Here is a 25,817-nt window from a genome sequence, read left to right on the forward strand (position 1 = left end):
CCAAGGTCGGTCTGCGGGATCATTCCAGCAGGCCCTGATGTGTGACATCCATGGATGTGCTTCCACTGGTGTTTCAGTAGACAGAGAAGCTCTGGGAAGAACTGCTTTCATTGGGACATTCCCGTGGCACTACAAAGCACAAGCGCACTATCAGTTTGCTATTTTTAAACACTCCAAAATGACATAGAGCAGAATGCAGAGCTGAGAACCTTTAGAAGCCTCATTTCCACAAGAGGAAGTGTCCTGCGCACTTTCAGAATTGTGAGATAAGCGTAATCATAATGAAGTTATGCTAATCGAAATAGTATGGGTTGTTCATCACAACAAATGCAACACCAGCAATTGGAGATATACCAGACAACACACACAGGAACAGAATATGGCATCAATGTCTAGGAGAAATTGTCCTCACAGAAATCCCTTGGAATTGCGTAGAGACAAGAGTCTAAAATTTTCACTTAACATAGCCCTAAAAATCTACATTAGATACCTGATATTACCTGACCAGTAGAGATGAAGAAGTACAGTAAAAGAAATAGGAAGTACCATTTTCAGTTCCAAAGATATTGAATGCCCAAAAGATAAGCTTTCAAACAACTAGACTGCAAAACGCTATGCAGTCCAAGTGTTGAAAATGGAGGTCAGGAAAACACTGAAGAACAAAAGGGTCTCAGAATCACAAAAGGCAGAATACCAGAAAAGGGGAAGAGAAAGTCTAAAGACGAGCCAAAAGATATCAGAAAACTCAGTGGATGTGATAATATCAGGGCTAAAATTCAGTCCTTAGCAGACTAGATAATGCAGAGGGACGCGTGAATGACTGTGAAGACAGGGGAACAGAAATCCCTCGGTCAGATTCGGACATAGGAAAGCAAGTGCAAAACAATGAAAATATTGCTGTTGTATCCTGGGTTAAGACAGGGCATGAAAGACTAGAATTCATAAGAGTCCCAGATGGAAAAGCAAGAGATAAAGAAATAAAATATGTCTGAAAATTTATCTGTAGAAATATCAGACTGAAACTTGTTGAAAGCCAAGAAAAAATCATCTATGCGAATTCAGGAATTACACAGCATCCAAAGGAGGTGGAATCCCAATAGACCTACAAGCAGCTGTATGATTCCAATCAACAAAGTTCACGAATATCACAGTGATTTAAAATGCACCTGGAGGAAACAACATAGTCACAAGGGAACCTCCAGAGGGGTTTCAGCTGATAACTCGGCAGCAATATTGCAGGACAGGGAGGAGTGCCAGGACACAGACCATATCCTGAATGGCCAAAGGCTGCCACCTAGGGTAGCCTATGCCACATGACCACCATTTCTAATAACGGCAGAGCTAGAGCAATCCACAGACCGGCAAATCATAAAAGAATTCAGCAGTTCAAAACTTCTTCTAAAAGGAAGGTTGAGAATACTCCCCGGAATAGAAAAGCAGCAAGATGAAATGGAAAGAAGAAAACCATTATTGGAAATGCAAGAAGAGCATGAGTGGCAAAGAAGAAACAAGAAGAAGGCAAGGAGGACATCAAAACCTTAAAGATTGGAGAGGGAAGCCGGAAATCATAGGTGATTGGAAGCACTCTCTTAAGTGAATCAGCTTATTTGACTCTCTGTTTGAAGCGAAAGGAGAGATGCATGTCCTGACGTGTTTGCAAAACAAGCGAGAAGCAGACCAACAAAGAATCAAACCAACAAACATGCACCAAAATGGTACGGTTGGCTGACATATACCATGGGAAACATGATTATTCAAAAGAAAATAGTCAAGGTGATGTCAAGGATCATTCAGCACGCATCGACCCAGTATTGCGGCTTGCATGTACTCAGCACACTTGTATTCGGAAATCAGAGGCGTGCATTCATATTCGTAAATATAGATTCATAAGAGCATATCGTGACCTCACCCAAATGCCGATTTGGAATCCAATGGATTCCTAGTCCGTGATGTAGTCTTGTATGTCTTCCAACAGGACGAAGGAATGCCATATTCTACGCTACGTAGAGAAGAATTGTAAGAAGCCTATAACAAAGGCAATAGCTCTGCCAAAGTGTACTAAGAGCAAAAGAGACAGACAGTAAAGTGCACATTGGGGTTGGTTTCATTTCTTGGAAATTCAGCCCCCATGAAACCAATAGATCCATGTCCTGAGAGTGTGGGTTTTTCAGCAGAAATCATGCGACGCATATGTATTCCGGTTGTACGGATATTATAGGAACATAAGTCTCCTTTACTGGGTCTCTGTGTACTGTGAACTCTTAGAAAGTTTAAAGACGTGTGAAACCTTCAACTGAAAAGGGACACACTTCTCTCCATTGGTACTGTGCATACAGATCTGAACAAAAGGAAAGAGGGAAGAAGAAAGGCCCATGGGATGCTAGTGGGCAGAACCACATTTACTTTAGGAACCTCTCGTCGGATGCAGCCCCTCCCCCAACACTGACAAGATGCAGCAGCCATTGGGGATGGCAGTTACCGGTTGGATTCCAGGTGGAATGTTGGTGTGTTCCACGAGGCTTGTTGTGGCTGTTGGATCCTAGGTAACCGGGCCGAGTTCTGTGGGTGGATCAGTGTGATGGAGGGGCTGCAGGCCTCTGTGGAGCTTGGCTTAGGTGTTTTGTCCGGGAAGCTGTGTAAGTTCGAGATACTTCTGCTGCCCAAAGACCTGAGTTCACAGGTCAGTTTCCAGAACATGAAAGGGCAGACAGTGGAAGATCTGCCTGTCATCAGCTTACTGGTGAGGCTCCGAGGTACTTTCAGACTTGCCCAGTCCTGGTGAAGTCGACTTTAGGGGAGTCACGAAGAGAAGCTGGCCGAAAAGGTGGCTGCACGGATTGAGGAGAGATGCAAACACATGGATGAGAGATGTTCTGCTACAATGGAGAATACTGGCGTGGAGACAGCTGTAGAGGATACCAGGCTCAAAAGACATTCAGGAGACATATTGAACCTCGCTGATACTGGCAGAAACATACGGAGTGCCAACGTGGACTTGAGGAAGTTCCTCAATTCTCTTCTCCAAGAACGGGTCCAAGGTCCCTGACGTGTGCAAGAGAAGAGATGGCAGAGATGATCAAAACGCTCCTGTTCTTGGAAGAGATCGTGAGAATCCACACGTCCCAAGGGGCCTTCCCAAGCCATTCAGACCAAAATTCACCAAGCCCAGGTAAGCCTTTTCCCAGGTTTGGGCCTAGCTAGCAAGCAGTTGCCCATCCCTCCCCTCCACTCACGCATCCATTTTGAAGGTTCAGTACCTGAGCGGCAATGAAGCCATTAGGAGAAGGGCAAGTCCCTCCTAGAATCAGAGTTCCTCCAGCTTCACACTCTGTGAACAACAGTGAACTCCTTAAAGGTCAAATAGTCTCGGCTGAAATAGATAGGAATTGAATACTTAGCTCACACCTAGAAACGATGGCCTTCCGCTAGATTCAGCAGATGTTGTGTTTATGTCTTCCCTGGGGTGAAGGGAGTGTGGTAAGTGAGGGGAATCTTTGACTGAACTTGAATCTGTATTAGGCCTCTGTTTTTCAAGACAGTATAGGTAAATAGTACAAGTCAGAAAGTGAAGTGTACTGTAAAATTCGCCAATGACATTAAAGACACAGCTTATGTGGATCGTCTTTCACTTGAGTCAAGACCCCGGGGGCACTATATCATGTGGGTGCAGACTTGGTTGCGTTAAATGGCTTTACCCAACATGATCGGAAGATTAACTCTTCTCATCACTGATAGAAGAACACCTGGTTCTCCATAGACAAGCATAACTGCAGCAGGGTTCTCCTAGCTATAATGCCTCTAGGTGCTTTTGGATTCAAACCTAAATGTATATATTTGGTTTGTTTCCTCTTGTATTTTCCTAGAGAGGGATGTTACCCCTTGAAATGCCAACATTGGCCAGTAGGTGACAAATAGGACTAAAGGGCACCACATGCCCAAGTGTATCCAAGGTTGGGGGTTATTTCATGTTTCCAATAGTTATTTCATTGTTCCTGGTGGTCTCGGAGGCTTCAACCGTAAAGAGCTGACATGACCCCTTTAACAGTTTGGACTGCTAGTTTGCATTCTATCTGTCAAGGTTTTCCGTAGAGCTGACAAAATGTTACCAAAATTGACAAGTCTGGCTTCTAGGTCGATTTAGTGTGTTTCAAAAAATAACTTCATTTTCGTATAACTCCCAAAACATGGAAATGAATTCTGTTAAAATTCTTAAAGACTGCAAGTGAGATATCAACACAATGTCAAAACAGGTTTCTTTGGACAACCCCTCCCACCACGGCTGTATAGAAACCAAGAGCTAAGCAAATATCACATTTCTGTGAAATGTATCTGGATAGTGTTGATTCATCGATGCCCAGTTGGCAGAGAAGAAGTGCAACCTGCACTCACGCGCTCCCTTGTACAGAGAAATGTAAAACTCCACTCACCCAGCCTTTGGCACAGGACACTTGCCGAAGAGAGGTCTGTTACTTCCAAAGACAGGATGAGGCCTCAGGACACCTGGAAGCAGGAGAAGGCAAAGCAGGGAATGGAAACCAGTGCAGGGTCTGACCAACAAGGGTGAAACCCTGTTTAACTTGGACGCACCCTCTCAAGGGGACAGGAGACATGAGATTGAAGGTGATGTGCTGAGATTTACAAGAGTGCACAGCAGATGCTTGGCTGACAGAACTCAAAGAAACCAGTGCAAAATATCCCCACAGTTGATTCTGAGACCAAGATCCATGATGCCAAATTACAGTTAACAGGGGCATCGGTAAGTGAGTTATAGGGCTACGTTTGTTGGCAGACGCTGAGTCTCAGGGATCTGGAGTGTGTGGTGGGATGTGGTGGGTCTAATCAAGAGAGCAAACCGAACAGTGTACCAATGATAAATCAACCACACTGGTCGCGCGGTTGAGATTACCGATATGTCCCATGGCCACACCCAGTGCATCTGCAGGACCAGGGACCAATTGGGCATTTTGCCAGTAGAGCACGTGTGGGGCTGAATCAGAGCTATCGTGCATCTGGTCTGAGGGATCCAGGGGTCCTTGGGTTTGAAATCAGAATGAAAAGCCTTAGGATCTGCTACATTCATAACCTGGGCTGGGATTATGGTTTGGTTTGAGGCACAGGATGCGCAACAGCTCTGTGGTGGCCTTCGTGCACCCGTGCCACAAGGATGATAGGACAAGGTAGAGTGGTCCAAGTCCACAGCGTGAGAAGAGGAAGCATTTCCTTCAGCACTATCTCCCAAAATCGGATGCTACATTTTGGATGGCACCGGCACGGTACGGCAGCGAGGACACCAAGGTCGGTCTGCGGGATCATTCCAGCAGGCCCTGATTTGTGACATCCATGGATGTGCTTCCACTGGTGTTTCAGTAGACAGAGAAGCACTGGGAAGAACTGCTTTCATTGGGACATTCCCGTGGCACTACAAAGCACAAGCGCACTCTCAGTTTGCTGTTTTGGAAACACTCCAAAATGACATAGAGCAGAATGCAGAGCTGAGAACCTTTAGAATCCTCATTTCCACAAGAGTCCGTGTCCTGCGCACTTTCAGAATTGTGAGATAAGCGTAATCAAAATGAAGTTATGCTAATCGATAAAGTATGGGTTGTTCATCAGAACAAAAGCAACAACAGCAATTGGAGATATACAAGACAACACACACAGGAACAGAATATGGCATCAATGTCTAGGAGAAATTGTCCTCACAGAAATCCCTTGGAATTGCGTAGAGACAAGAGTCTAAAATTTTCACTTAACATAGCCCTAAAAATCTACATTAGATACCTGATATTACCTGACCAGTAGAGATGAAGAAGTACAGTAAAAGAATTAGGAAGTACCATTTTCAGTTCCAAAGATATTGAAGGCCCAAAAGATAAGCTTTCAAACATCTAGACTGCAAAACGCTATGCAGTCCAAGTGTTGAAAATGGAGGTCAGGAAAACACTGAAGAACATAAGGGTCTCAGAATCACAAAAGGCATAATATCAGAAAAGGGGAAGTGAAAGTCTAAAGACGAGCCAGAAGATATCAGAAAACTCAGTGAATGTGATAATATCAGGGCTAAAATTTAGTCCTTAGCAGACTAGATAATGCAGAGGGACGCGTGAATGACTGTGAAGACAGGGGAACAGAAATCCCTCGGTCAGATTCGGACATAGGAAAGCAAGTGCGAAACAATGAAAATATTGCTGTTGTATCCTGGGTTAAGACAGGGCATGAAAGACTAGAATTCATAAGAGTCCCAGATGGAAAAGCAAGAGATAAAGAAATAAAATATGTCTGAAAATTTATCTGTAGAAATATCAGACTGAAACTTGTTGAAAGCCAAGAAAAAATCATCTATGCGAATTCAGGAATTACACAGCATCCAAAGGAGGTGGAATCCCAATAGACCTACCAGCAGCTGTATGATTCCAATCAACAAAGTTCACGAATATCACAGTGATTTAAAATGCACCTGGAGGAAATAACATAGTCACAAGGGAACCTCCAGAGGGGTTTCAGCTTATAACTCGGCAGCAATATTGCAGGACAGGGAGGAGTGCCAGGACACAGACCATATCCTGAATGGCCAAAGGCTGCCACCTAGGGTAGCCTATGCCACATGACCACCATTTCTAATAACGGCAGAGCTAGAGCAATCCACAGACCGGCAAATCATAAAAGAATTCAGCAGTTCAAAACTTCTTCTAAAAGGAAGGTTGAGAATACTCCCCGGAATAGAAAAGCAGCAAGATGAAATGGAAAGAAGAAAACCATTATTGGAAATGCAAGAAGAGCATGAGTGGCAAAGAAGAAACAAGAAGAAGGCAAGGAGGACATCAAAACCTTAAAGATTGGAGAGGGAAGCCGGAAATCATAGGTGATTGGAAGCACTCTCTTAAGTGAATCAGCTTATTTGACTCTCTGTTTGAAGCGAAAGGAGAGATGCATGTCCTGACGTGTTTGCAAAACAAGCGAGAAGCAGACCAACAAAGAATCAAACCAACAAACATGCACCAAAATGGTACGGTTGGCTGACATATACCATGGGAAACATGATTATTCAAAAGAAAATACTCAAGGTGATGTCAAGGATCATTCAGCACGCATCGACCCAGTATTGCGGCTTGCATGTACTCAGCACTCTTGTATTCGGAAATCAGAGGCGTGCATTCATATTCGTAAATATAGATTCATAAGAGCATATCGTGACCTCACCCAAATGCCGATTTGGAATCCAATGGATTCCTAGTCCGTGATGTAGTCTTGTATGTCTTCCAACAGGACGAAGGAATGCCATATTCTACGCTACGTAGAGAAGAATTGTAAGAAGCCTATATCAAAGGCAAGTAGCTCTGCCAAAGTGTACTAAGAGCAAAAGAGACAGACAGTAAAGTGCACATTGGGGTTGGTTTGATTTCTTGGAAATTCAGCCCCCATGAAACCAATAGATCCATGTCCTGAGAGTGTGGGTTTTTCAGCAGAAATCATGCGACGCATATGTATTCCGGTTGTACGGATATTATAGGAACATAAGTCTCCTTTACTGGGTCTCTGTGTACTGTGAACTCTTAGAAAGTTTAAAGACGTGTGAAACCTTCAACTGAAAAGGGACACACTTCTCTCCATTGGTACTGTGCATACAGATCTGAACAAAAGGAAAGAGGGAAGAAGAAAGGCCCATGGGATGCTAGTGGGCAGAACCACATTTACTTTAGGAACCTCTCGTCGGATGCAGCCCCTCCCCCAACACTGACAAGATGCAGCAGCCATTGGGGATGGCAGTTACCGGTTGGATTCCAGGTGGAATGTTGGTGTGTTCCACGAGGCTTGTTGTGGCTGTTGGATCCTAGGTAACCGGGCCGAGTTCTGTGGGTGGATCAGTGTGATGGAGGGGCTGCAGGCCTCTGTGGAGCTTGGCTTAGGTGTTTGGTCCGGGAAGCTGTGTAAGTTCGAGATACTTCTGCTGCCCAAAGACCTGAGTTCACAGGTCAGTTTCCAGAACATGAAAGGGCAGACAGTGGAAGATCTGCCTGTCATCAGCTTACTGGTGAGGCTCCGAGGTACTTTCAGACTTGCCCAGTCCTGGTGAAGTCGACTTTAGGGGAGTCACGAAGAGAAGCTGGCCGAAAAGGTGGCTGCACGGATTGAGGAGAGATGCAAACACATGGATGAGAGATGTTCTGCTACAATGGAGAATACTGGCGTGGAGACAGCTGTAGAGGATACCAGGCTCAAAAGACATTCAGGAGACATATTGAACCTCGCTGATACTGGCAGAAACATACGGAGTGCCAACGTGGACTTGAGGAAGTTCCTCAATTCTCTTCTCCAAGAACGGGTCCAAGGTCCCTGACGTGTGCAAGAGAAGAGATGGCAGAGATGATCAAAACGCTCCTGTTCTTGGAAGAGGTCGTGAGAATCCACACGTCCCAAGGGGCCTTCCCAAGCCATTCAGACCAAAATTCACCAAGCCCAGGTAAGCCTTTTCCCAGGTTTGGGCCTAGCTAGCAAGCAGTTGCCCATCCCTCCCCTCCACTCACGCATCCATTTTGAAGGTTCAGTACCTGAGCGGCAATGAAGCCATTAGGAGAAGGGCAAGTCCCTCCTAGAATCAGAGTTCCTCCAGCTTCACACTCTGTGAACAACAGTGAACCCCTTAAAGGTCAAATAGTCTCGGCTGAAATAGATAGGAATTGAATACTTAGCTCACACCTAGAAACGATGGCCTTCCGCTAGATTCAGCAGATGTTGTGTTTATGTCTTCCCTGGGGTGAAGGGAGTGTGGTAAGTGAGGGGAATCTTTGACTGAACTTGAATCTGTATTAGGCCTCTGTTTTTCAAGACAGTATAGGTAAATAGTACAAGTCAGAAAGTGAACTGTACTATAAAATTCGCCAATGACATTAAAGACACAGCTTATGTGGATCGTCTTTCACTTGAGTCAAGCCCCCGGGGGCACTATATCATGTGGGTGCAGACTTGGTTGCGTTAAATGGCTTTACCCAACATGATCGGAAGATTAACTCTTCTCATCACTGATAGAAGAACACCTGGTTCTCCATAGACAAGCATAACTGCAGCAGGGTTCTCCTAGCTATAATGCCTCTAGGTGCTTTTGGATTCAAACCTAAATGTATATATTTGGTTTGTTTCCTCTTGTATTTTCCTAGAGAGGGATGTTACCCCTTGAAATGCCAACATTGGCCAGTAGGTGACAAATAGGACTAAAGGGCACCACATGCCCAAGTGTATCCAAGGTTGGGGGTTATTTCATGTTTCCAATAGTTATTTCATTGTTCCTGGTGGTCTCGGAGGCTTCAACCGTAAAGAGCTGACATGACCCCTTTAACAGTTTGGACTGCTAGTTTGCATTCTATCTGTCTAGGTTTTCCGTAGAGCTGACAAAATGTTACCAAAATTGACAAGTCTGGCTTCTAGGTCGATTTAGTGTGTTTCAAAAAATAACTTCATTTTCGTATAACTCCCAAAACATGAAAATGAATTCTGTTAAAATTCTTAAAGACTGCAAGTGAGATATCAACACAATGTCAAAACAGATTTCTTTGGACAACCCCTCCCACCACGGCTGTATAGAAACCAAGAGCTAAGCAAATATCACATTTCTGTGAAATGTATCTGGATAGTGTTGATTCATCGATGCCCAGTTGGCAGAGAAGAAGTGCAACCTGCACTCACGCGCTCCCTTGTACAGAGAAATGTAAAACTCCACTCACCCAGCCTTTGGCACAGGACACTTGCCGAAGAGAGGTCTGTTACTTCCAAAGACAGGATGAGGCCTCAGGACACCTGGAAGCAGGAGAAGGCAAAGCAGGGAATGGAAACCAGTGCAGGGTCTGACCAACAAGGGTGAAACCCTGTTTAACTTGGACGCACCCTCTCAAGGGGACAGGAGACATGAGATTTAAGGTGATGTGCTGAGATTTACAAGAGTGCACAGCAGATGCTTGGCTGACAGAACTCAAAGAAACCAGTGCAAAATATCCCCACAGTTGATTCTGAGACCAAGATCCAAGATGCCAAATTACAGTTAGCAGGGGCATCGGTAAGTGAGTTATAGGGCTACGTTTGTTGTCAGACGCTGAGTCTCAGGGATCTGGAGTGTGTGGTGGGATGTGGTGGGTCTAATCAAGAGAGCAAACCGAACAGTGTACCAATGATAAATCAACCACACTGGTCGCGCGGTTGAGATTACCGATATGTCCCATGGCCACACCCAGTGCATCTGCAGGACCAGGGACCAATTGGGCATTTTGCCAATAGAGCACGTGTGGGGCTGAATCAGAGCTATCGTGCATCTGGTCTGAGGGATCCAGGGGGCCTTGGGTTTGAAATCAGAATGAAAAGCCTTAGGATCTGCTACATTCATAACCTGGGCTGGGATTATGGTTTGGTTTGAGGCACAGGACGCGCAACAGCTCTGTGGTGGCCTTCGTGCACCCATGCCACAAGGATGATAGGACAAGGTAGAGTGGTCCAAGTCCACAGCGTGAGAAGAGGAAGCATTTCCTTCAGCACTATCTCCCAAAATCGGATGCTACATTTTGGATGGCACCGGCACGGTACGGCAGCGAGGACACCAAGGTCGGTCTGCGGGATCATTCCAGCAGGCCCTGATTTGTGACATCCATGGATGTGCTTCCACTGGTGTTTCAGTAGACAGAGAAGCACTGGGAAGAACTGCTTTCATTGGGACATTCCCGTGGCACTAAAAAGCACAAGCGCACTCTCAGTTTGCTGTTTTGGAAACACTCCAAAATGACATAGAGCAGAATGCAGAGCTGGGAACCTTTAGAATCCTCATTTCCACAAGAGTCCGTGTCCTGCGCACTTTCAGAATTGTGAGATAAGCGTAATCAAAATGAAGTTATGCTAATCGATAAAGTATGGGTTGTTCATCAGAACAAAAGCAACAACAGCAATTGGAGATATACAAGACAACACACACAGGAACAGAATATGGCATCAATGTCTAGGAGAAATTGTCCTCACAGAAATCCCTTGGAATTGCGTAGAGACAAGAGTCTAAAATTTTCAATTAACATAGCCCTAAAAATCTACATTAGATACCTGATATTACCTGACCAGTAGAGATGAAGAAGTACAGTAAAAGAAATAGGAAGTACCATTTTCAGTTCCAAAGATATTGAAGGCCCAAAAGATAAGCTTTCAAACATCTAGACTGCAAAACGCTATGCAGTCCAAGTGTTGAAAATGGAGGTCAGGAAAACACTGAAGAACATAAGGGTCTCAGAATCACAAAAGGCATAATACCAGAAAAGGGGAAGTGAAAGTCTAAAGACGAGCCAGAAGATATCAGAAAACTCAGTGAATGTGATAATTTCAGGGCTAAAATTCAGTCCTTAGCAGACTAGATAATGCAGAGGGACGCGTGAATGACTGTGAAGACAGGGGAACAGAAATCCCTCGGTCAGATTCGGACATAGGAAAGCAAGTGCGAAACAATGAAAATATTGCTGTTGTATCCTGGGTTAAGACAGGGCATGAAAGACTAGAATTCATAAGAGTCCCAGATGGAAAAGCAAGAGATAAAGAAATAAAATATGTCTGAAAATTTATCTGTAGAAATATCAGACTGAAACTTGTTGAAAGCCAAGAAAAAATCATCTATGCGAATTCAGGAATTACACAGCATCCAAAGGAGGTGGAATCCCAATAGACCTACCAGCAGCTGTATGATTCCAATCAACAAAGTTCACGAATATCACAGTGATTTAAAATGCACCTGGAGGAAACAACATAGTCACAAGGGAACCTCCAGAGGGGTTTCAGCTTATAACTCGGCAGCAATATTGCAGGACAGGGAGGAGTGCCAGAACACAGACCATATCCTGAATGGCCAAAGGCTGCCACCTAGGGTAGCCTATGCCACATGACCACCATTTCTAATAACGGCAGAGCTAGAGCAATCCACAGACCGGCAAATCATAAAAGAATTCAGCAGTTCAAAACTTCTTCTAAAAGGAAGGTTGAGAATACTCCCCGGAATAGAAAAGCAGCAAGATGAAATGGAAAGAAGAAAACCATTATTGGAAATGCAAGAAGAGCATGAGTGGCAAAGAAGAAACAAGAAGAAGGCAAGGAGGACATCAAAACCTTAAAGATTGGAGAGGGAAGCCGGAAATCATAGGTGATTGGAAGCACTCTCTTAAGTGAATCAGCTTATTTGACTCTCTGTTTGAAGCGAAAGGAGAGATGCATGTCCTGACGTGTTTGCAAAACAAGCGAGAAGCAGACCAACAAAGAATCAAACCAACAAACATGCACCAAAATGGTACGGTTGGCTGACATATACCATGGGAAACATGATTATTCAAAAGAAAATACTCAAGGTGATGTCAAGGATCATTCAGCACGCATCGACCCAGTATTGCGGCTTGCATGTACTCAGCACACTTGTATTCGGAAATCAGAGGCGTGCATTCATATTCGTAAATATAGATTCATAAGAGCATATCGTGACCTCACCCAAATGCCGATTTGGAATCCAATGGATTCCTAGTCCGTGATGTAGTCTTGTATGTCTTCCAACAGGACGAAGGAATGCCATATTCTACGCTACGTAGAGAAGAATTGTAAGAAGCCTATAACAAAGGCAAGTAGCTCTGCCAAAGTGTACTAAGAGCAAAAGAGACAGACAGTAAAGTGCACATTGGGGTTGGTTTCATTTCTTGGAAATTCAGCCCCCATGAAACCAATAGATCCATGTCCTGAGAGTGTGGGTTTTTCAGCAGAAATCATGCGACGCATATGTATTCCGGTTGTACGGATATTATAGGAACATAAGTCTCCTTTACTGGGTCTCTGTGTACTGTGAACTCTTAGAAAGTTTAAAGACGTGTGAAACCTTCAACTGAAAAGGGACACACTTCTCTCCATTGGTACTGTGCATACAGATCTGAACAAAAGGAAAGAGGGAAGAAGAAAGGCCCATGGGACGCTAGTGGGCAGAACCACATTTACTTTAGGAACCTCTCGTCGGATGCAGCCCCTCCCCCAACACTGACAAGATGCAGCAGCCATTGGGGTTGGCAGTTACCTGTTGGATTCCAGGTGGAATGTTGGTGTGTTCCACGAGGCTTGTTGTGGCTGTTGGATCCTAGGTAACCGGGCCGAGTTCTGTGGGTGGATCAGTGTGATGGAGGGGCTGCAGGCCTCTGTGGAGCTTGGCTTAGGTGTTTGGTCCGGGAAGCTGTGTAAGTTCGAGATACTTCTGCTGCCCAAAGACCTGAGTTCACAGGTCAGTTTCCAGAACCTGAAAGGGCAGACAGTGGAAGATCTGCCTGTCATCATCTTACTGGTGAGGCTCCGAGGTACTTTCAGACTTGCCCAGTCCTGGTGAAGTCGACTTTATGGGAGTCACGAAGAGAAGCTGCCCGAAAAGCTGGCTGCACGGATTGAGGAGAGATGCGAACACATGGATGAGAGATGTTTTGCTCCAATGGAGAATACTGGCGTGGAGACAGCTGTAGAGGATACCAGGCTCAAAAGACATTCAGGAGACATATTGAACCTCGCTGATACTGGCAGAAACATACGGAGTGCCAACGTGGACTTGAGGAAGTTCCTCAATTCTCTTCTCCAAGAACGGGTCCAAGGTCCCTGACGTGTGCAAGAGAAGAGATAGCAGAGATGATCAAAACGCTCCTGTTCTTGGAAGAGGTCTTGAGAATCCACACGTCCCAAGGGGCCTTCCCAAGCCATTCAGACCAAAATTCACCAAGCCCAGGTAAGCCTTTTCCCAGGTTTGTGCCTAGCTAGCAAGCACTTGCCCATCCCTCCCCTCCACTCACGCATCCATTTTGAAGGTTCAGTACCTGAGCGGCAATGAAGCCATTAGGAGAAGGGCAAGTCCCTCCAAGAATCAGAGTTCCTCCAGCTTCACACTCTGTGAACAACAGTGAACTCCTTAAAGGTCAAATAGTCTCGGCTGAAATAGATAGGAATTGAATACTTAGCTCACACCTAGAAACGATGGCCTTCCGCTAGATTCAGCAGATGTTGTGTTTATGTCTTCCCTGGGGTGAAGGGAGTGTGGTAAGTGAGGGGAATCTTTGACTGAACTTGAATCTGTATTAGGCCTCTGTTTTTCAAGACAGTATAGGTAAATAGTACAAGTCAGAAAGTGAACTGTACTATAAAATTCGCCAATGACATTAAAGACACAGCTTATGTGGATCGTCTTTCACTTGAGTCAAGACCCCGGGGGCACTATATCATGTGGGTGCAGACTTGGTTGCGTTAAATGGCTTTACCCAACATGATCAGAAGATTAACTCTTCTCATCACTGATAGAAGAACACCTGGTTCTACAGAGACAAGCATAACTGCAGCAGGGTTCTCCTAGCTATAATGCCTCTAGGTGCTTTTGGATTCAAACATAATGTATATATTTGGTTTGTTTCCTCTTGTATTTTCCTAGAGAGGGATGTTACCCCTTGAAATGCCAACATTGGCCAGTCGGTGACAAATAGGACTAAAGGGCACCACATGCCCAAGTGTATCCAAGGTTGGGGGTTATTTCATGTTTCCAATAGTTATTTCATGGTTCCTGTTGGTCTCGGAGGCTTCAACCGTAAAGAGCTGACATGACCCCTTTAACAGTTTGGACTGCTAGTTTGCATTCTATCTGTCTAGGTTTTCCGTAGAGCTGACAAAATGTTACCAAAATTGACAAGTCTGGCTTCTAGGTCGATTTAGTGTGTTTCAAAAAATAACTTCATTTTCGTATAACTCCCAAAACATGGAAATGAATTCTGTTAAAATTCTTAAAGACTGCAAGTGAGATATCAACACAATGTCAAAACAGGTTTCTTTGGACAACCCCTCCAACCACGGCTGTATAGAAACCAAGAGCTAAGCAAATATCACATTTCTGTGAAATGTATCTGGATAGTGTTGATTCATCGATGCCTAGTTGGCAGAGAAGAAGTGCAACCTGCACTCACGCGCTCCCTTGTACAGAGAAATGTAAAACTCCACTCACCCAGCCTTTGGCACAGGACACTTGCCGAAGAGAGGTCTGTTACTTCCAAAGACAGGATGAGGCCTCAGGACACCTGGAAGCAGGAGAAGGCAAAGCAGGGAATGGAAACCAGTGCAGGGTCTGACCAACAAGGGTGAAACCCTGTTTAACTTGGACGCACCCTCTCAAGGGGACAGGAGACATGAGATTGAAGGTGATGTGCTGAGATTTACAAGAGTGCACAGCAGATGCTTGGCTGACAGAACTCAAAGAAACCAGTGCAAAATATCCCCACAGTTGATTCTGAGACCAAGATCCATGATGCCAAATTACAGTTAGCAGTGGCATCGGTAAGTGAGTTATAGGGCTACGTTTGTTGGCAGACGCTGAGTCTCAGGGATCTGGAGTGTGTGGTGGGATGTGGTGGGTCTAATCAAGAGAGCAAACCGAACAGTGTACCAATGATAAATCAACCACACTGGTCGCGCGGTTGAGATTACCGATATGTCCCATGGCCACACCCAGTGCATCTGCAGGACCAGGGACCAATTGGGCATTTTGCCAATAGAGCACGTGTGGGGCTGAATCAGAGCTATCGTGCATCTGGTCTGAGGGATCCAGGGGGCCTTGGGTTTGAAATCAGAATGAAAAGCCTTAGGATCCGCTACATTCATAACCTGGGCTGGGATTATGGTTTGGTTTGAGGCACAGGACGCGCAACAGCTCTGTGGTGGCCTTCGTGCACCCGTGCCACAAGTATGATAGGACAAGGTAGAGTGGTCCAAGTCCACAGCGTGAGAAGAGGAAGCATTTCCTTCAGCACTATCTCCCAAAATCGGATGCTACATTTTGGATGGCACCGGCACGGTACGGCAGCGAGGACACCAAGGTCGGTCTGCGGGATCATTCCAGCAGGCCCTGATTTGTGACATCCATGGATGTGCTTCCACTGGTGTTTCAGTAGACAGAGAAGCACTGGGAAGAACTGATTTCATTGGGACATTCCCGTGGCACTACAAAGCACAAGCGCACTCTCAGTTTGCTGTTTTGGAAACACTCCAAAATGACATAGAGCAGAATGCAGAGCTGAGAACCTTTAGAATCCTCATTTCCACAAGAGGCCGTGTCCTGCGCACTTTCAGAATTGTGAGATAAGCGTAATCAAAATGAAGTTATGCTAATCGATAAAGTATGGGTTGTTCATCAGAACAAAAGCAACAACAGCAATTGGAGATATACAAGACAACACACACAGGAACAGAATATGGCATCAATGTCTAGGAGAAATTGTCCTCACAGAAATCGCTTGGAATTGCGTAGAGACAAGAGTCTAAAATTTTCACTTAACATAGCCCTAAAAATCTACATTAGATACCTGATATTACCTGACCAGTAGAGATGAAGAAGTACAGTAAAAGAATTAGGAAGTACCATTTTCAGTTCCAAAGATATTGAAGGCCCAAAAGATAAGCTTTCAAACATCTAGACTGCAAACCGCTATGCAGTCCAAGTGTTGAAAATGGAGGTCAGGAAAACACTGAAGAACATAAGGGTCTCAGAATCACAAAAGGCATAATACCAGAAAAGGGGAAGTGAAAGTCTAAAGACGAGACAGAAGATATCAGAAAACTCAGTGAATGTGATAATATCAGGGCTAAAATTCAGTCCTTAGCAGACTAGATAATGCAGAGGGACGCGTGAATGACTGTGAAGACAGGGGAACAGAAATCCCTCGGTCAGATTCGGACATAGGAAAGCAAGTGCGAAACAATGAAAATATTGCTGTTGTATCCTGGGTTAAGACAGGGCATGAAAGACTAGAATTCATAAGAGTCCCAGATGGAAAAGCAAGAGATAAAGAAATAAAATATGTCTGAAAATTTATCTGTAGAAATATCAGACTGAAACTTGTTGAAAGCCAAGAAAAAATCATCTATGCGAATTCAGGAATTACACAGCATCCAAAGGAGGTGGAATCCCAATAGACCTACCAGCAGCTGTATGATTCCAATCAACAAAGTTCACGAATATCACAGTGATTTAAAATGCACCTGGAGGAAACAACATAGTCACAAGGGAACCTCCAGAGGGGTTTCAGCTTATAACTCGGCAGCAATATTGCAGGACAGGGAGGAGTGCCAGGACACAGACCATATCCTGAATGGCCAAAGGCTGCCACCTAGGGTAGCCTATGCCACATGACCACCATTTCTAATAACGGCAGAGCTAGAGCAATCCACAGACCGGCAAATCATAAAAGAATTCAGCAGTTCAAAACTTCTTCTAAAAGGAAGGTTGAGAATACTCCCCGGAATAGAAAAGCAGCAAGATGAAATGGAAAGAAGAAAACCATTATTGGAAATGCAAGAAGAGCATGAGTGGCAAAGAAGAAACAAGAAGAAGGCAAGGAGGACATCAAAACCTTAAAGATTGGAGAGGGAAGCAGGAAATCATAGGTGATTGGAAGCACTCTCTTAAGTGAATCAGCTTATTTGACTCTCTGTTTGAAGCGAAAGGAGAGATGCATGTCCTGACGTGTTTGCAAAACAAGCGAGAAGCAGACCAACAAAGAATCAAACCAACAAACATGCACCAAAATGGTACGGTTGGCTGACATATACCATGGGAAACATGATTATTCAAAAGAAAATACTCAAGGTGATGTCAAGGATCATTCAGCACGCATCGACCCAGTATTGTGGCTTGCATGTACTCAGCACACTTGTATTCGGAAATCAGAGGCGTGCATTCATATTCGTAAATATAGATTCATAAGAGCATATCGTGACCTCACCCAAATGCCGATTTGGAATCCAATGGATTCCTAGTCCGTGATGTAGTCTTGTATGTCTTCCAACAGGTCGAAGGAATGCTATATTCTACGCTACGTAGAGAAGAATTGTAAGAAGCCTATAACAAAGGCAAGTAGCTCTGCCAAAGTGTACTAAGAGCAAAAGAGACAGACAGTAAAGTGCACATTGGGGTTGGTTTCATTTCTTGGAAATTCAGCCCCCATGAAACCAATAGATCCATGTCCTGAGAGTGTGGGTTTTTCAGCAGAAATCATGCGACGCATATGTATTCCGGTTGTACGGATATTATAGGAACATAAGTCTCCTTTACTGGGTCTCTGTGTACTGTGAACTCTTAGAAAGTTTAAAGACGTGTGAAACCTTCAACTGAAAAGGGACACACTTCTCTCCATTGGTACTGTGCATACAGATCTGAACAAAAGTAAAGAGGGAAGAAGAAAGGCCCATGGGACGCTAGTGGGCAGAACCACATTTAATTTAGGAACCTCTCGTCGGATGCAGCCCCTCCCCCAACACTGACAAGATGCAGCAGCCATTGGGGATGGCAGTTACCAGTTGGATTCCAGGTGGAATGTTGGTGTGTTCCACGAGGCTTGTTGTGGCTGTTGGATCCTAGGTAACCGGGCCGAGTTCTGTGGGTGGATCAGTGTGATGGAGGGGCTGCAGGCCTCTGTGGAGCTTGGCTTAGGTGTTTGGTCCGGGAAGCTGTGTAAGTTCGAGATACTTCTGCTGCCCAAAGACCTGAGTTCACAGGTCAGTTTCCAGAACCTGAAAGGGCAGACAGTGGAAGATCTGCCTGTCATCATCTTACTGGTGAGGCTCCGAGGTACTTTCAGACTTGCCCAGTCCTGGTGAAGTCGACTTTATGGGAGTCACGAAGAGAAGCTGGCCGAAAAGCTGGCTGTACGGATTGAGGAGAGATGCGAACACATGGATGAGAGATGTTCTGCTACAATGGAGAATACTGGCGTGGAGACAGCTGTAGAGGATACCAGGCTCAAAAGACATTCAGGAGACATATTGAACCTCGCTGATACTGGCAGAAACATACGGAGTGCCAACGTGGACTTGAGGAAGTTCCTCAATTCTCTTCTCCAAGAACGGGTCCAAGGTCCCTGACGTGTGCAAGAGAAGAGATGGCAGAGATGATCAAAACGCTCCTGTTCTTGGAAGAGGTCGTGAGAATCCACACGTCCCAAGGGGCCTTCCCAAGCCATTCAGACCAAAATTCACCAAGCCCAGGTAAGCCTTTTCCCAGGTTTGGGCCTAGCTAGCAAGCAGTTGCCCATCCCTCCCCTCCACTCACGCATCCATTTTGAAGGTTCAGTACCTGAGCGGCAATGAAGCCATTAGGAGAAGGGCAAGTCCCTCCTAGAATCAGAGTTCCTCCAGCTTCACACTCTGTGAACAACAGTGAACTCCTTAAAGGTCAAATAGTCTCGGCTGAAATAGATAGGAATTGAATACTTAGCTCACACCTAGAAACGATGGCCTTCCGCTAGATTCAGCAGATGTTGTGTTTATGTCTTCCCTGGGGTGAAGGGAGTGTGGTAAGTGAGGGGAATCTTTGACTGAACTTGAATCTGTATTAGGCCACAGTTTTTCAAGACAGAATAGGTAAATAGTACAAGTCAGAAAGTGAACTGTACTATAAAATTCGCCAATGACATTAAAGACACAGCTTATGTGGATCGTCTTTCACTTGAGTCAAGACCCCGGGGGCACTATATCATGTGGGTGCAGACTTGGTTGCGTTAAATGGCTTTACCCAACATGATCGGAAGATTAACTGTTCTCACCACTGATAGAAGAACACCTGGTTCTCCATAGACAAGCATAAATGCAGCAGGGTTCTCCTAGCTATAATGCCTCTAGGTGCTTTTGGATTCAAACCTAAATGTATATATTTGGTTTGTTTCCTCTTGTATTTTCCTAGAGAGGGATGTTACCCCTTGAAATGCCAACATTGGCCAGTAGGTGACAAATAGGACTAAAGGGCACCACATGCCCAAGTGTATCCAAGGTTGGGGGTTATTTCATGTTTCCAATAGTTATTTCATGGTTCCTGTTGGTCTCGGAGTCTTCAACCGTAAAGAGCTGACATGACCCCTTTAACAGTTTGGACTGCTAGTTTGCATTCTATCTGTCAAGGTTTTCCGTAGAGCTGACAAAATGTTACCAAAATTGACAAGTCTGGCTTCTAGGTCGATTTAGTGTGTTTCAAAAAATAACTTCATTTTCGTATAACTCCCAAAACATGGAAATGAATTCTGTTAAAATTCTTAAAGACTGCAAGTGAGATATCAACACAATGTCAAAACAGGTTTCTTTGGACAACCCCTCCCACCACGGCTGTATAGAAACCAAGAGCTAAGCAAATATCACATTTCTGTGAAATGTATCTGGATAGTGTTGATTCATCGATGCCCAGTTGGCAGAGAAGAAGTGCAACCTGCACTCACGCGCTCCCTTGTACAGAGAAATGTAAAACTCCACTCACCCAGCCTTTGGCACAGGACACTTGCCGAAGAGAGGTCTGTTACTTCCAAAGACAGGATGAGGCCTCAGGACACCTGGAAGCAGGAGAAGGCAAAGCAGGGAATGGAAACCAGTGCAGGGTCTGACCAACAAGGGTGAAACCCTGTTTAACTTGGACGCACCCTCTCAAGGGGACAGGAGACATGAGATTGAAGGTGATGTGCTGAGATTTACAAGAGTGCACAGCAGATGCTTGGCTGACAGAACTCAAAGAAACCAGTGCAAAATATCCCCACAGTTGATTCTGAGACCAAGATCCATGATGCCAAATTACAGTTAACAGGGGCATCGGTAAGTGAGTTATAGGGCTACGTTTGTTGGCAGACGCTGAGTCTCAGGGATCTGGAGTGTGTGGTGGGATGTGGTGGGTCTAATCAAGAGAGCAAACCGAACAGTGTACCAATGATAAATCAACCACACTGGTCGCGCGGTTGAGATTACCGATATGTCCCATGGCCACACCCAGTGCATCTGCAGGACCAGGGACCAATTGGGCATTTTGCCAATAGAGCACGTGTGGGGCTGAATCAGAGCTATCGTGCATCTGGTCTGAGGGATCCAGGGGGCCTTGGGTTTGAAATCAGAATGAAAAGCCTTAGGATCTGCTACATTCATAACCTGGGCTGGGATTATGGTTTGGTTTGAGGCACAGGACGCGCAACAGCTCTGTGGTGGCCTTCGTGCACCCGTGCCACAAGTATGATAGGACAAGGTAGAGTGGTCCAAGTCCACAGCGTGAGAAGAGGAAGCATTTCCTTCAGCACTATCTCCCAAAATCGGATGCTACATTTTGGATGGCACCGGCACGGTACGGCAGCGAGGACACCAAGGTCGGTCTGCGGGATCATTCCAGCAGGCCCTGATTTGTGACATCCATGGATGTGCTTCCACTGGTGTTTCAGTAGACAGAGAAGCACTGGGAAGAACTGCTTTCATTGGGACATTCCCGTGGCACTACAAAGCACAAGCGCACTCTCAGTTTGCTGTTTTGGAAACACTCCAAAATGACATAGAGCAGAATGCAGAGCTGAGAACCTTTAGAATCCTCATTTCCACAAGAGGCCGTGTCCTGCGCACTTTCAGAATTGTGAGATAAGCGTAATCAAAATGAAGTTATGCTAATCGATAAAGTATGGGTTGTTCATCAGAACAAAAGCAACAACAGCAATTGGAGATATACAAGACAACACACACAGGAACAGAATATGGCATCAATGTCTAGGAGAAATTGTCCTCACAGAAATCCCTTGGAATTGCGTAGAGACAAGAGTCTAAAATTTTCACTTAACATAGCCCTAAAAATCTACATTAGATACCTGATATTACCTGACCAGTAGAGATGAAGAAGTACAGTAAAAGAAATAGGAAGTACCATTTTCAGTTCCAAAAATATTGAAGGCCCAAAAGATAAGCTTTCAAACATCTAGACTGCAAAACGCTATGCAGTCCAAGTGTTGAAAATGGAGGTCAGGAAAACACTGAAGAACATAAGGGTCTCAGAATCACAAAAGGCATAATACCAGAAAAGGGGAAGTGAAAGTCTAAAGACGAGCCAGAAGATATCAGAAAACTCAGTGAATGTGATAATATCAGGGCTAAAATTCAGTCCTTAGCAGACTAGATAATGCAGAGGGACGCGTGAATGACTGTGAAGACAGGGGAACAGAAATCCCTCGGTCAGATTCGGACATAGGAAAGCAAGTGCGAAACAATGAAAATATTGCTGTTGTATCCTGGGTTAAGACAGGGCATGAAAGACTAGAATTCATAAGAGTCCCAGATGGAAAAGCAAGAGATAAAGAAATAAAATATGTCTGAAAATTTATCTGTAGAAATATCAGACTGAAACTTGTTGAAAGCCAAGAAAAAATCATCTATGCGAATTCAGGAATTACACAGCATCCAAAGGAGGTGGAATCCCAATAGACCTACCAGAAGCTGTATGATTCCAATCAACAAAGTTCACGAATATCACAGTGATTTAAAATGCACCTGGAGGAAACAACATAGTCACAAGGGAACCTCCAGAGGGGTTTCAGCTTATAACTCGGCAGCAATATTGCAGGACAGGGAGGAGTGCCAGGACACAGACCATATCCTGAATGGCCAAAGGCTGCCACCTAGGGTAGCCTATGCCACATGACCACCATTTCTAATAACGGCAGAGCTAGAGCAATCCACAGACCGGCAAATCATAAAAGAATTCAGCAGTTTAAAACTTCTTCTAAAAGGAAGGTTGAGAATACTCCCCGGAATAGAAAAGCAGCAAGATGAAATGGAAAGAAGAAAACCATTATTGGAAATGCAAGAAGAGCATGAGTGGCAAAGAAGAAACAAGAAGAAGCAAGGAGGACATCAAAACCTTAAAGATTGGAGAGGGAAGCAGGAAATCATAGGTGATTGGAAGCACTCTCTTAAGTGAATCAGCTTATTTGACTCTCTGTTTGAAGCGAAAGGAGAGATGCATGTCCTGACGTGTTTGCAAAACAAGCGAGAAGCAGACCAACAAAGAATCAAACCAACAAACATGCACCAAAATGGTACGTTTGGCTGACATATACCATGGGAAACATAATTATTCAAAAGAAAATACTCAAGGTGATGTCAAGGATCATTCAGCACGCATCGACCCAGTATTGCGGCTTGCATGTACTCAGCACACTTGTATTCGGAAATCAGAGGCGTGCATTCATATTCGTAAATATAGATTCATAAGAGCATATCGTGACCTCACCCAAATGCCGATTTGGAATCCACTGGATTCCTAGTCCGTGATGTAGTCTTGTACGTCTTCCAACAGGATGAAGGAATGCTATATTCTACGCTACGTACAGAAGAATTGTAAGAAGCCTATAACAAAGGCAATTAGCTCTGCCAAAGTGTACTAAGAACAAAAGAGACAGACAGTAACGTGCACATTGGGGTTGGTTTCATTTCTTGGAAATTCAGCCCCCATGAAACAAATAGATCCATGTCCTGAGAGTGTGGGTTTTTCAGCAGAAATCATGCGAAGCATATGTATTCCGGTTGTACGGATATTATAGGAACATAAGTCTCCTTTACTGGGTCTCTGTGTACTGTGAACTCTTAGAAAGTTTAAAGACGTGTGAAACCTTCAACTGAAAAGGGACACACTTCTCTCCATTGGTACTGTGCATACAGATCTGAACAAAAGGAAAGAGGGAAGAAGAAAGGCCCATGGGATGCTAGTGGGCAGAACCACATTTACTTTAGGAACCTCTCGTCGGATGCAGCCCCTCCCCCAACACTGACAAGATGCAGCAGCCATTGGGGTTGGCAGTTACCGGTTGGATTCCAGGTGGAATGTTGGTGTGTTCCACGAGACTTGTTGTGGCTGTTGGATCCTAGGTAACCGGGCCGAGTTCTGTGGGTGGATCAGTGTGATGGAGGGGCTGCAGGCCTCTGTGGAGCTTGGCTTAGGTGTTTGGTCCGGGAAGCTGTGTAAGTTCGAGATACTTCTGCTGCCCAAAGACCTGAGTTCACAGGTCAGTTTCCAGAACCTGAAAGGGCAGACAGTGGAAGATCTGCCTGTCATCAGCTTACTGGTGAGGCTCCGAGGTACTTTCAGACTTGCCCAGTCCTGGTGAAGTCGACTTTATGGGAGTCACGAAGAGAAGCTGGCCGAAAAGCTGGCTGCACGGATTGAGGAGAGATGCGAACACATGGATGAGAGATGTTCTGCTCCAATGGAGAATACTGGCGTGGAGACAGCTGTAGAGGATACCAGGCTCAAAAGACATTCAGGAGACATATTGAACCTCGCTGATACTGGCAGAAACATACGGAGTGCCAACGTGGACTTGAGGAAGTTCCTCAATTCTCTTCTCCAAGAACGGGTCCAAGGTCCCTGACGTGTGCAAGAGAAGAGATGGCAGAGATGATCAAAACGCTCCTGTTCTTGGAAGAGGTCGTGAGAATCCACACGTCCCAAGGGGCCTTCCCAAGCCATTCAGACCAAAATTCACCAAGCCCAGGTAAGCCTTTTCCCAGGTTTGGGCCTAGCGAGCAAGCACTTGCCCTTCCCTCCCCTCCACTCACGCATCCATTTTGAAGGTTCAGTACCTGAGCGGCAATGAAGCCATTAGGAGAAGGGCAAGTCCCTCCTAGAATCAGAGTTCCTCCAGCTTCACACTCTGTGAACAACAGTGAACTCCTTAAAGGTCAAATAGTCTCGGCTGAAATAGATAGGAATTGAATACTTAGCTCACACCTAGAAACGATGGCCTTCCGCTAGATTCAGCAGATGTTGTGTTTATGTTTTCCCTGGGGTGAAGGGAGGGTGGTAAGTGAGGGGAATCTTTGACTGAACTTGAATCTGTATTAGGCCTCAGTTTTTCAAGACAATATAGGTAAATAGTACAAGTCAGAAAGTGAAGTGTACTGTAAAAGTCGCCAATGACATTAAAGACACAGCTTATGTGGCTCGTCTTTCACTTGAGTCAAGCCCCCGGGGGCACTATATCATGTGGGTGCAGACTTGGTTGCGTTAAATGGCTTTACCCAACATGATCGGAAGATTAACTCTTCTCATCACTGATAGAAGAACACCTGGTTCTCCATAGACAAGCATAACTGCAGCAGGGTTCTCCTAGATATAATGCCTCTAGGTGCTTTTGGATTCAAACCTAAATGTATATATTTGGTTTGTTTCCTCTTGTATTTTCCTAGAGAGGGATGTTACCCCTTGAAATGCCGACATTGACCAGTAGGTGACAAATAGGACTAAAGGGCACCACATGCCCAAGTGTATCCAAGGTTGGGGGTTATTTCATGTTTCCAATAGTTATTTCATGGTTCCTTTTGGTCTCGGAGGTTTCAACCATAAAGAGCTGACATGACCCCTTTAAAAGTTTGGACTGCTAGTTTGCATTCTATCTGTCTAGGTTTTCCGTAGAGCTGACAAAATGTTACCAAAATTGACAAGTCTGGCTTCTAGGTCGATTTAGTGTGTTTCAAAAAATAACTTCATTTTCGTATAACTCCCAAAACATGGAAATGAATTCTGTTAAAATTCTTAAAGACAGCAAATGAGATATCAACACAATGTCAAAAGAGTTTTCTTTGGACAACCCCTCCCACCACGGCTGTATAGAAACCAAGAGCTAAGCAAATATCACATTTCTGTGAAATGTATCTGGATAGTGTTGATTCATCGATGCCCAGTTTGCAGAGAAGAAGTGCAACCTGCACTCACGCGCTCCCTTGTACAGAGAAATGTAAAACTCCACTCACCCAGCCTTTGGCACAGGACACTTGCCGAAGAGCGGTCTGTTACTTCCAAAGACAGGATGAGGCCTCAGGACACCTGGAAGCAGGAGAAGGCAAAGCAGGGAATGGAAACCAGGGCATGGTCTGACCAACAAGGGTGAAACCCTGTTTAACTTGGATGCACCCTCTCAAGCGGACAGGAGACATGAGATTGAAGGTGATGTGCTGAGATTTACAAGAGTGCACAG

This window comes from Vicugna pacos, unplaced genomic scaffold (assembly GCF_048564905.1).
Source record: "Vicugna pacos unplaced genomic scaffold, VicPac4 scaffold_20, whole genome shotgun sequence".
Lineage (NCBI taxonomy): Eukaryota > Metazoa > Chordata > Mammalia > Artiodactyla > Camelidae > Vicugna > Vicugna pacos.